This window comes from Vulpes vulpes, chromosome 3, assembly GCF_048418805.1.
Source record: "Vulpes vulpes isolate BD-2025 chromosome 3, VulVul3, whole genome shotgun sequence".
Taxonomy (NCBI): Eukaryota; Metazoa; Chordata; class Mammalia; order Carnivora; family Canidae; genus Vulpes; species Vulpes vulpes.
Genome location: NC_132782.1, coordinates 134171809 through 134183288, shown reverse-complemented (window position 1 = coordinate 134183288; position 11480 = coordinate 134171809). Strand labels below are relative to the sequence as shown.

The window sequence follows — 11480 nt, the reverse complement described above, 5'->3', positions numbered from 1 at the left end:
AGGTCTGATGATTTTCTTTTGCGATATTTTGTCTTGCTGCAACTGCAAATTTGGCCTTTTCTTACATTTATCTTTTAATAAATAAAAGTAATCATTAGTAAGCACAGTTATCTTTCAACTTTTGTTAGAAGAAACTAATATGACTCATGCTTTCAAAGGATGTCACAGCATCACAAAACTCATTTTATTAATCCCTAAAAGGAATTCTGAACCTATGTCATTATGAGCCCTAAATTTTCATCCCCACACCAGGTAACTCACTAGGATCTGGCGTTTCTTCACCTAACACTCCATCAATCACATCAAAGATCCATGGATCCAATGAATACTTTTCTTCTTTATTTGCTGCAATCTCTTTTTTTAGTAGCTGTATCTCTGTATGCAACGTGTCAGATTTCTTTTGACACCCTTCATTAAGAAGTTCTTGGATCTATAAAAAAGAAGGAGTCTACTTTCGAAAATCTTCTATTATCGAGAGGAAGGGTTTTGAGTTTAACAGTTTCAGCATTGAAGCACTGTGTCCACTGCTCTATCATCCAAGAGTGCTCTTTGATGAGTCTGTCCTGTAAAGTGGGATTATGCATGGTTTACACCTTCCCACAATTCCCTTAGTACCATCTCACCACGAGTGGGGTCAGTCTAGGTCAGACCTGAGAACTATCCTCACCAGATGAATTCCAGCACTGAGGATGTCCTTCAGAGGCATGAAGGATTAATTCTATCTCAGTTCTACTGAGGCAGCATGAACACACACATCTAACAAACAATGGGAACTGCTGCCCTCCTCTAGAACACTAGTTATCAAGTGCCAGGTTGAATTGAAGAATTAATTTTCCTCTGTGCTTTGGTGGATGACTCACACAGATCTGGAAACAAATGCAGCAAATTTTAGAGCTTTCAGATTCCTGTATTTCAAATCTCATCCGATACTTTTAAGACAAGATGGAGTTCTTTCAGGTCTGTTTGATGGTTTAACCAAGAATCCTAAGGACTAGTGGACTAAGGCCCTATTTACCCAGGGCCCAATGAGACTACCCTAACAATCCCCATAAACAGCAGCCCAGCACCCAGCAGATGTTAACTGCACACTGCAAATTCTCACACCACATATGGCACTGGACTTTGTGTATTTAAGGGCCTCAGCAGAGTCCAGATGAATTTGAGGTTTCAATGAATTATATGTCTTTATGATTCTCCCTGGGATCTTGATTTTTATTAGTTTGGGCCCTCTTTTTTCTGAGGAACCAGGGCACTGTCCATTAGGCACTGCCTAGGCTCTGGTGCAGGCTTACCTTCAGCTTGTGCCTCAACATTTCCTTCTCCAACGTCTCAGTTAACTGGGCTGCGCTTTCTCTACAGCTTCTCTCTTCAGCCTCCAGTTTTTACTGTTGCTCCTTGTATTTCTGTCTTAGCAGCACCTGTGGCTTCTCAGCTGCCTCCTTCAAAGTCCACTCAGCTGTTCCACAAATGTTTTAGAGAAGAAGAAAACAACACTCATGTTTGATTCTAGCCTCCTCAGCACAGATATGAAACTGACTTTGAAAAGGTAGCTGAGAAACCTCTGAATTATGTGGATCCCCAAGAGCACATTTCTGGATGTGATTGAGATGGCCTTCCTTGTCTGCCAGATTTAAAAAGACAACTCTGATGGTTATATTTAGCAGTGCTGTTCCACAGAAAGAGAAGAAGCTCTTTGTTTCAGGGAGGTTTGGCCCTCATCTCTGTCTGAAGGTAATGCAGCAACCTACCCACTCTGCTATATGCTCAACCCCACACCTGTACCTGATAGGGCCTTCTTCTGATAGATGAGGCCATAGTCTCCCTGTAGAATGGAGTTCACTACTGCCAGCTGGTTCTGTTAGAAGTGCTGGAGAACTTCATTTGCCTGAAGAAACAAGGAACAGAGACATGTCATGTAGCAAAGATCCTGTCTTTTTAGGGAAATCACTGTTCTATAAAGTCACAAATGTGGCCTTGTAAGTTTTGCATTTGCTTAGATATCCCTCACTAACTTTCCTTGCATGGCTCCAATATAAATCCTGAGTTCTCTTGTGAGACCTGAACCTCCCATTTCAGCTTGCTTCGTAGCACCCCATCTTTCCCTCCAGAGAAGCCATCCACTATTCATCCCAGGTACAGCTGACCAGACATGTGTAAGTATAAATGGGAACCTCCGGTGTTCTCAAACATTTGCTCAATCTTTTTTCTGCAAGGAAGGATGCTCATGTACTCTTTCTTAACTAGGATAACACTTATGGATACTTTCATCTTGCATGTCTTACTCCTCTTGCAGCGTGCTTTGCCAAACTGCCTTTGTAGTTATGAAGATGGTCAATTACTCTAACCTGCCCTACTAGCTCTCTCACTTGCTGGTAGTATGACCTTGGGCAACTTGCTTACTACAATGTATATCCCATTTCTTGACTGCATAACTATAGTATCTAAATTATAGTAATATTCTGAGCATTAAATTGAGGATCCAATGAAAGTACCTAACTATAGGTTACTTACTGTATGCATAGTGTAGTAAAAAGGTACTGGACATGTCAGCCATTATTATAATTATTGTTATTGTCATCATAATCATCACCATTAGTTTACAATCTGTTCACGAAAGTATGATAACCCTACAATTGCCTATTATTTGTCTTCATTTCAGATAATAACACCATCTTGAGAACAAAGATTGTGTCTTTACTCTTTGCATCCTCTATACTCAGCAAAAAAATGATCACATTGTTTGATAAAGAACAATTGTTCTCTTTAAACCAGAATTTCCAATTCTACACCCTTTCTTGGGGAGAAACATTTCTAGTCTCAACAATATATAGCTAATTGTGGATAAAAACTTTAAGCGTGGAGCTATCTCCATGCTCTGCTTTCTCCCTCAAAATGGTGCTGTGATCTTAGATTTTCAGTAAAAGCAGCAAACATCCTTTGACTCTAGGATTCTGACAACTACCACTCTTCCTTTATTCTTCACCTTAACCCCTTTCCTGGGCACTAGGTTATAGTCTCATTCAATCTTGTTCTTTGCTTCTAAGTAGAGACTGTACCCTCTAGGAACAGAAAAAATTTCTCTTGAAATGCTTTTCATCAGGGACTCTGAAAGTTGCTTAATATTTGCCTGGGAATATATGACAGATGCATCTTCACTCTGCAGCAAGAAATCTTCCTTCTTTTTCTCTATGGTGTCCTGTCAGGGAAATCCAACAGAAAGAAGCTGCTAGAAAAAAGCATCCTGATTACCTCAGAGTAGACTGGAACATGGAATGGACTAGGAATCAATAGACTTTTAGTTCTAGTTTTTTTTTTTTAATAGTTTTTATTTATTTATTAGAGACACACACACACACACACAGGCAGCGACACAGGCAGAGGGAGAAGCAGGCTCCATGCAGGGAGCCCAAAGTGGGGTTCAATCCCAGGACTCCAGGATCAGGCCCTGGGCCAAAGGCGGTGCTAAACCGCTGAGCCACCTAGGCTGCCCCGTTTTTTTTTTAAAGATTTGTTTACTTGAGAAAGAGAGAGAAATGCATGCGAGTGGGGGAAGGGGCAGAGGGAGGAGAGGGAGAATCTCAGCAGGCTCCCCGCTGAGCTCAGAGCCTGATGGGGGGGCTCGATTCTATAACCCTGAGATCATGACCTTAGCCAAAATCAAGAGTCAGACACTCAACTGACTGGGCCATCCAAGTGCCCCAGGAGACTTTTAATCCTAGTACTGATCAATTCTCTGTATTACTTGTAAAAATCCCCTTAATTCCTTTGGGGAATTATCTATAAAATGATAGAGTTGGAAGAAATAAGCTCCAATTTTACTTCTGCTGTAGTAGGATTAACAGTGACTCAACCATCAACAATGAACAAAGAAAGTTGAATTGTGGCTAGAAGTAGCAGTTCCTCAGAGAATTTGGGTTGCTCTGGATGGAAATGTGTACAAAGAAGATAAAATCATCCAGTGATGACTGAAGGATACTCTGAACAGAGTTTGGAATCTTTCATGAAGTCTTCCACCAAGGATTCCAGCCTGTGAAGATAGAAGTACAGATCTTTTCCCCTGATTTTGTAAATTGCACTCCAAGGGACTGAATATGCCAACAACCTTAATGAACAAACTGGAGCCTCTTCAGGGGGCTGCAGATGACCTTGGTCAGGCTGACACCTTGTTTTTAGTCTTGTGATATCAGGGGCAGAGCACATGGTCACCTCCTGCCAGACTTCTGACCTATATGGACTGATGAGCTTATTCATATTTGTTGTTTTAAACTGGTATATTCATGACAAGTTTTAATGCAGCAATACAAAATTAATAATATGCCTATATAATAAAAGAGAAAACCATTGCCTATAGAACCTTGTCTTACAATAATCGAGGCTCCTTTGACCACAGTAAAGAGATCAGCTATTTGATAAAAAATATAGACTTCCTCAGGTATCATTTCACAAGGGGAGAAATCAGGAGTGCTAAATGCTAAGACAACTACCATCAGTTTTTTCTGGAATTCCCACTTGCCATTCTTGAAGGAGTGCTCCATGAACACTTCAATGGCTTCCCTCTCACAGTCTGCATGAACATCCAGCAGTTCCTGGAGCGTGTCTGTGGGGAGCCTCAGATGCTAGGCCATCTGCTCGCTGTAGTGGTCAGTTGCTGTCTGCATGGCCACTGAGTTCTCACACAAAGGCAGAGTTGTCAGCACATTCTCCAAGCAAGGAACTGCTCCCTTCCTGATGGCCCTCACAGAGGCTTTCAACAGAGTCCCCAGCCCTGAATAAGCCAGGAAATTTGAGGATAAATACCAAGGTCTCAATCATTAGCTTACAATTTTTATGGATCATCATCCTTAGATCACACACACAAAAAACCTCACTTTTTTACAAGGAAATATTATTTTCTCATTTTGAGAATGTATTCCTTTCTTACAACATTACTGTTTTCCTGTTCTTTCTTTTACTGTTCTCCCTTTCTTCAAATTACAATTACCAATTACATATGCACATGGGTCACTGGAAAAATGGTTTCCCATTCAATGAGAATAAAAAGGAATAGATTCTATAGGTGAAGTAATATACACAAACAAGACCAGCTACATAATTCCTATGGCCCAGTACAAAATAAAAATTTTGGCTCCTAGCTGAAAATGATTGAGAATTCAAAGCAGAGATGGGCCCAACTCCACACAGGGTACTGCAGGACTGCTTAAGTCACATGCTCACGAAGCCTGCCCTGCATATAAGATGACGCAGAATCTTGTTTCTCAGTGGGCTTGTAGGAACTCACAGCTTCCTATTTATGATTTGCCTCATGTAAATTTACAAAATATCTGCTATCTCCTTAAAGAATTTATCCCATAGGATTTCTCAATATACAGATTTTCTCTCTTTAATTCCATCTTGCCTTTTTATGATTAGTGCATTAGGTTCCTATGTAAGTCTCAGCAGACCTTCACCTACAGAGACTTTAATTGATAAACACACATGGAGATCTTTTCATGGCATGAATATCGGCTTCTCCATAGTTACACACAGATGTAAACAAAATTACTGATAAACCCAGGATATAATCAAAGCCCCACCACACATGGACACAGAGATATGCTTTGGACAAAGGGGACTCACGGCTGCCAGTGACAATGATTCCCTCTGTTATGGTCTTGGTCTTTGAGTGAAAATATAGGTACAGAATTTCTTTGATTGCTCCTGGAAAGTACTGTCCAGCTGGTCTTCTGGCACCTTCTCAAGATGGAATAAGAGGTTTTTATCATTTGTAGGCCAAAGATGAAGTACTTCCGTTTTGGAAAGAACTTCCTGATACACTCTCCAGGCATGTTGGAATTCTGGATTTTGGTATTTGTGCCTGCAAAGGTGGAAAAAAATTGATCGCTGAAAAGTGGCCTTCAGGTAAGGGGGTCAGGACTTTCATTTCCAGGAGTCTTTGCATCACTGTAGCTCCTGTGCCTATAAATCTCCTTTAATCCAATCATTTCAAACCAACCTGGGCCATCACTGTAGGCAAGGAAAATCCATTTCTGCATGGAGCAGAGGCAAGAAAATATGGGAGAAGAAGGGAGAAGCATCAGTCCCAACCAAAGCAATTTATGGTCAGTTTCCTTAGCACTGTTGTGGAATTTAGTGGTTTACGTATTCATTAAATGTTTATCAAGTCACTGATGAGTGAAAAAAATGGGGACTCCTGGGTGGCTCAATGGTTGAGTGTTTGCCTTCAGCTCAGGGCGTGATCCTGGGATCTGGGATCAGGTCCCACAACAGGCTCCCCGCAGGGAGCCTGCTTCTCCCTTTGCCTACGTCTCTGCCTCTCTCTCTGTCTCTATCATAAGTAAATGAATAAAATCTAAAAAAAAAGAAAAAGAAAAAAATGATGAGAATTCCTTTTGTGATCTGATTATGTCCATATTAGATATGAAATATGGGTCCTAAAATAATGTAATACCAGAAAGAAGAGTAAGATATTGCTTGTGAAAATATCAGGAGGATGACAAATAATACCAACATGAGAAAAAAACTTATACAATTCAGAGTAAAATCACAATAAATAAATATATTTGGAATTCTTTCAGCAGAAACATTCATAGGGTAAGGTTAATCTAAAGGTAATTTGGCGAACTTGACATTGTCTATCTCAAACTATGTCTACCTTGGCAGTGCTTCACAGAATGATTTTGGGGAGTATGTCAGGAGTTCAATAAAGATTTTTGAAGGAATGAATACATGAACAATTAAACAAAATATGTATTACTTCCAAGTGCCATCAGTTATTCACCTTGCTAAAATAAAATAAAATGCATATAAAATTTACATGTAGTAAATTAACAATATTAAAATGGTGATATAATGTACAAGATTATAAGAAAGAAGAAAGTGAAATGATGAGAAAGATCACTGTGAATCTGAAAATCTTACTAGATGGATATTTTTTTTCCTGTACACTTATTGGATAAATATCCTTTGTCTGAAATTTGTAACTATTCGGGTACTAGTAAAATCTTCATAGAATATTTCATAGAAACATGAAATATATTTTTAAAATTAGATCACTTAAATATGGTATACACATGCAAAAAAATGCTATTCAATCTTAGAAAGGAAGATATCCTAACACATGCTACAGCATGAATGAATCTTGAGGACATCATGGTTAATGAAATAAACCAGTCATAAAAAGAGAAGGAGCGTATGATTCCATTTAAATGAGGTATCTATATGGAGACAGAGTAGGATGGTGGTTGCCAAGGGCTGGAGGTAGGGAGTCTATGGAGTTAGTTTTTAACAGGTACAGAATTTCAGATGGGGAAGATGAAAAACTTTTAGAGTGGGTGAGTGGTGATAGTTGCACAACAATGTGAGTATACCTATTGCCACATAACTATAAACTTAAAAATGGTTAAAATGGTAAGTTTTATGTTTTATATATTTTTCCATAAAAAGTTTAGGGTCCTTTCATTTCTTGTGACTCTAGGTTTACCAACTTCTAATCTGCTGAGCTATTTTGTGTGGAACAGGAAGAGCACATAATAAGGAGCTCAAGTATGTGGGTCTTAGGAAATTATAGCACTATAACCTAGAAAAATGTATTCCTATACATATTTGGTCTAAAGTCATTTGGTTGAACATTGGTCCTTAAACTTCCTCAGTGAGCTTTCTCCAGCACCTAGAGTTTCACAAGCAATAACCTATGATAAACAATCACCAAACACCATTCAAAAATCACCCCTCACTATTAGATTGCATCTCCATCTGATGTCAAACAAAAGTTGAATTCAAGTGCTGACTGACAAGGTTTAGTTGACTTCCCCCGCCCCCGCCCCTCCCTGTTGAAACTTCCACCACCCAGAGCATGCTCTGAGACCTGGGATCAGCTTTACGGCATCCTCTGAGTATTCATCTTCCGTGATTGATGCTCCATCTATCTTCAACTCCAGGGTAAAATCCCAAACAGTTCAAACAAACTCACAAACTCGGTGGGGTCCTCTTTTTCACCAGAGGTTGAGGATTTTGTCCTGATTAGCTGTGTTAGTTCAGTCACATAGCTGAGAATTTAGCTAAGGAAGGAGAAATACCACAGTTTCAGCTTGTATTTAAAAACAAATTTTATAAACATTGACTTATGTCCCATGTCCCCTTCTCCTTAACCATGACAATTAATTCACAGGAAAGATGACAGTATCAGCTGCCATTCCTGTAAACTCCATACAACTTGGTGGTTTGGTCCCTGGGAGGATACTGCAGCTATTCCAGGGCTTGATTTTTGATGGTGCCTATGCTATTGTAGATCAAGGTGCTGCTCAGAAACACAGTCAGGGCAAAGATCCATGAGTCATGGATCTTTGCGTTGACCTATGAAACACATTAGAGCAAAAGGCTAAAGAGTACACTCTTCATTTACTTGTTAACATGCTTTAGCACAGTGACTAGAATGTAGTAGGTGTGTACCAAGTAGCAGGAAATTATTCCTACAGCAAATTTTATGTGCCATGGTCAACATTAAAAACATAATGTTACTCAGTTAAATTCAACAACTATTCATTAGATATCTTCTAAATGACAGGCAGTGCATTTGGTTGGGTGGATGCAAAGTTCCATATGACAATCCTTGCCCCTGAGAAGTTAGTTGACTTTCTGGGTTAGCAGACCAGACTAATATGTAAACATACAACCGTAACTAAGTGAATGCTTTGCCAGCAGTGGAACCAAAAGCTAAAATATAAAAGAGAAAGGGAGTAAATCCAAAAATGTAAAAAAGTGTCCTGTGAATTCAGAGTAAGACTTTACATCTGACTGTGAAATGATAGGAGTAGGTAAAAATAACAGCTGAGTTGGGCTGCCTGGCTGGCTCTGTCAGTTAAGTGCCTGCCTTTGGCTCTGGTCATGTTCTCAGGGTCCTGGGATCAAGTCTCAGGTTGGGGTCCCTGCTCCTCTGGAACTTCTCCCTCTCCCTCTACCCCTTCCTCCTTCTGCCCCTTCCTCCCTCCCTCCCCCTGAGGGGCCTTGCTCATGCCCATGAGTGCTCTCCCTCTCTCTCTCTCAAATAAATAAATAAAATCTTTTTTTAAAAAAGTATCTAAGGAAACAAGGAGGGTGAAATTCCAGAGGGCAAGCAATTGGTTTGGATAGGAACAGTGACAATTCTTCCCCCTCCCCACACATAAAAAGCTGGTATGAAGGAGACAAGGATTACTGCAAGCAACTGTCCAATGAGAAGTAAGAGCTAGCAGGAGCAGAGCCAGCAGGAACCATGGACAAGAAGGGCGCTGTGAAGGGTGTCAGGCAGGGGGCAACTGACGAACATGCTGGAATGTCACAATATGGAATCTGGAGGGAGACTGCTATGGTTCAACACCTGGAGTTCTAATCATCTACTGCCTGGGAGACTTTGAAAAAGGAACCTACCTCTGTAAATCTTGACTTTCTCATCGTGTACTGTGTAAAAAAGTAATTCCTACTTAATTCATTACTGTGCAAGTCAATAACAAAAGCCTCCCAGTACACTGAATTTTCCACAGTTAATGTACTATTTCTACAATGAGCCTGTGAAGCCAAAGAGAATTGAAGCAACAAGTTCGGTGTCAATAGGTCTGTAAACTGGGAAATACTAAGAAATATTGGGGTAACTAAAATATTTTTTGTCAAAAAAATCAATTTGATTCTTAACAGACTTCTGTGCAAGAGATTAGAAGTAAAACACGCGTTTAGTATTGCTGTGTTAGAAGGCAATGTAGAGTTCCCATAGTTATTATTTTGAAAAGCTTTGGGGAGGAGATGATCTTACAAAGTGATTTTTTAAAAAAGATTTTATTTATTTATTCATGAGAGACACACAAGGAGAGAAGCAGACACACAGGAAGAGGGAGAAGCAGGCTCCATGCAGGGAGCCTGATGTGGGACTCGATCCAGGGTCTCCGTGGTTAGGCCCTGGGCCGAAGGCAGCACTAAACCGCTGAGCCACCCCAGCTGCCCTTACAAAGTGATTTTTAAAAACTTAATGTAAAGCGGGACAGCGGTAGCAAGGCAAGAAGCTTTTATCTCCCAAATAAACAAGTTGAATGAGATAGTTCTATTATATACAGATAAATGATCATTGGTTTCCTAAGTTACTCTCTGGAAGAGTTTTCTGGAGTGATGGTTAAATGCTCAAAAACGGATTTTTAATAAATACTGCCAGTTATTTGTGGGGATCGTGCATTTAAAAACAATGCACGATGAATAAACCATATAGTTAGGTCATACAAGTTACTTTTAACAGCTGAGATTAGGAAGATTGCCGTTGAATTATTCCATGCAATATAGCTTTGTAGTATTTTCAGGATATTGGATGTTACCCATAAAAGAACAATCGGCAGTCCAAATTTTAGATTTAAATTGTCTCTAGGGTAAGGGTCATCTTTTCTCTTTGTTTTTCCAGTGCCCAGCAGGACCCGTGTGAGGAGGAAGGGCATCGGGAAGTGGAGGGAGCGACCCATTTTTAAAGTCGGGTTATTTGTTTTTTGTTGTTGAGTTGTGGGAATTCTTTATATAGTCAAGATATTAACCTCTCATCAAACATATGGTTTGCAAATATTTTCTCCCATTCTGAAGGTTATGTTTCACTCTGTTGATTGTGTGTTTTGATGCACAGATGTTTGACATTTTTAATTTTAATATACTTTTTTTTGGCCTTTGTTTTTGGTGTCATATTCAAGAAATCATTGTCAAGTCCAATGTCATGGAACATTCTCCCTATGTTTTCTTTCCTTCTGTTATAGTTTTAGGTGTTATGTCAAGGTCTTTGATTCCTTTATATTTTTTTCTGTAAATAGTGCATGTATGGTAAAGGTCTAATTTCATTCTTTCACATGTGGAAATGCAGTTTTCACAACACCATTTGTTGGAAAGACTGTTCTTTCCCCATTAAATGGTCTTGGCACCATTATTGAAAATCATTTGACCATATAAGCCAAAGTTTATTTCTGGGCTCTCTATTCTATTCCATTGGTCTATATGTCATTATTTATGCCAGTACCACACTGTTTGGATTGTAGTTTTAAAATCAGGAGGTGTGAGACCTCTAACTTTATTGTTTCTTTTTAAGATTGTTTTGGCTACTCTGGGTCCCTTGAGATTCATGTAACTTTTAGGATGTTGTTTATTACACTTTGTTGTTTAAGCATTGTTCTTTTTCTGAAAAAAAAAATGCCATTGAGATTGTGATGGGGATTGCACTGAATCTATAGATATCTTCAGATGGTCTTGACAGTTTCATAACATTAAGTCCTGCATCCCATGTACACAAGATATGTTTCCATTTATTGTCTTATTTATTTTTGTTTTTATTTTTGAGAGAGAGGAAGGGAGAAAAGAGTGAGAGAGAGAGAGCATAAGCAGGAGGGAAGGGCAGAGGGGGAGGGAGAAGCTCAACAGGAGCAGGGAGATTGACATGGGGCTTGATCCCAGAACCCTGGGATCATGACATGAGCAAAAGGCAGACA

The 11480-nt window shown here is 39.6% G+C and overlaps 1 pseudogene; it reads right to left on the bottom strand.

The window, feature by feature from the left end:
- Window positions 1-229: 229 nt before the first annotated feature.
- Window positions 230-9429, bottom strand: LOC112924446 (guanylate-binding protein 7-like; annotated as a pseudogene).
- Between the last annotated feature and the right edge of the window lie 2051 nt (window positions 9430-11480).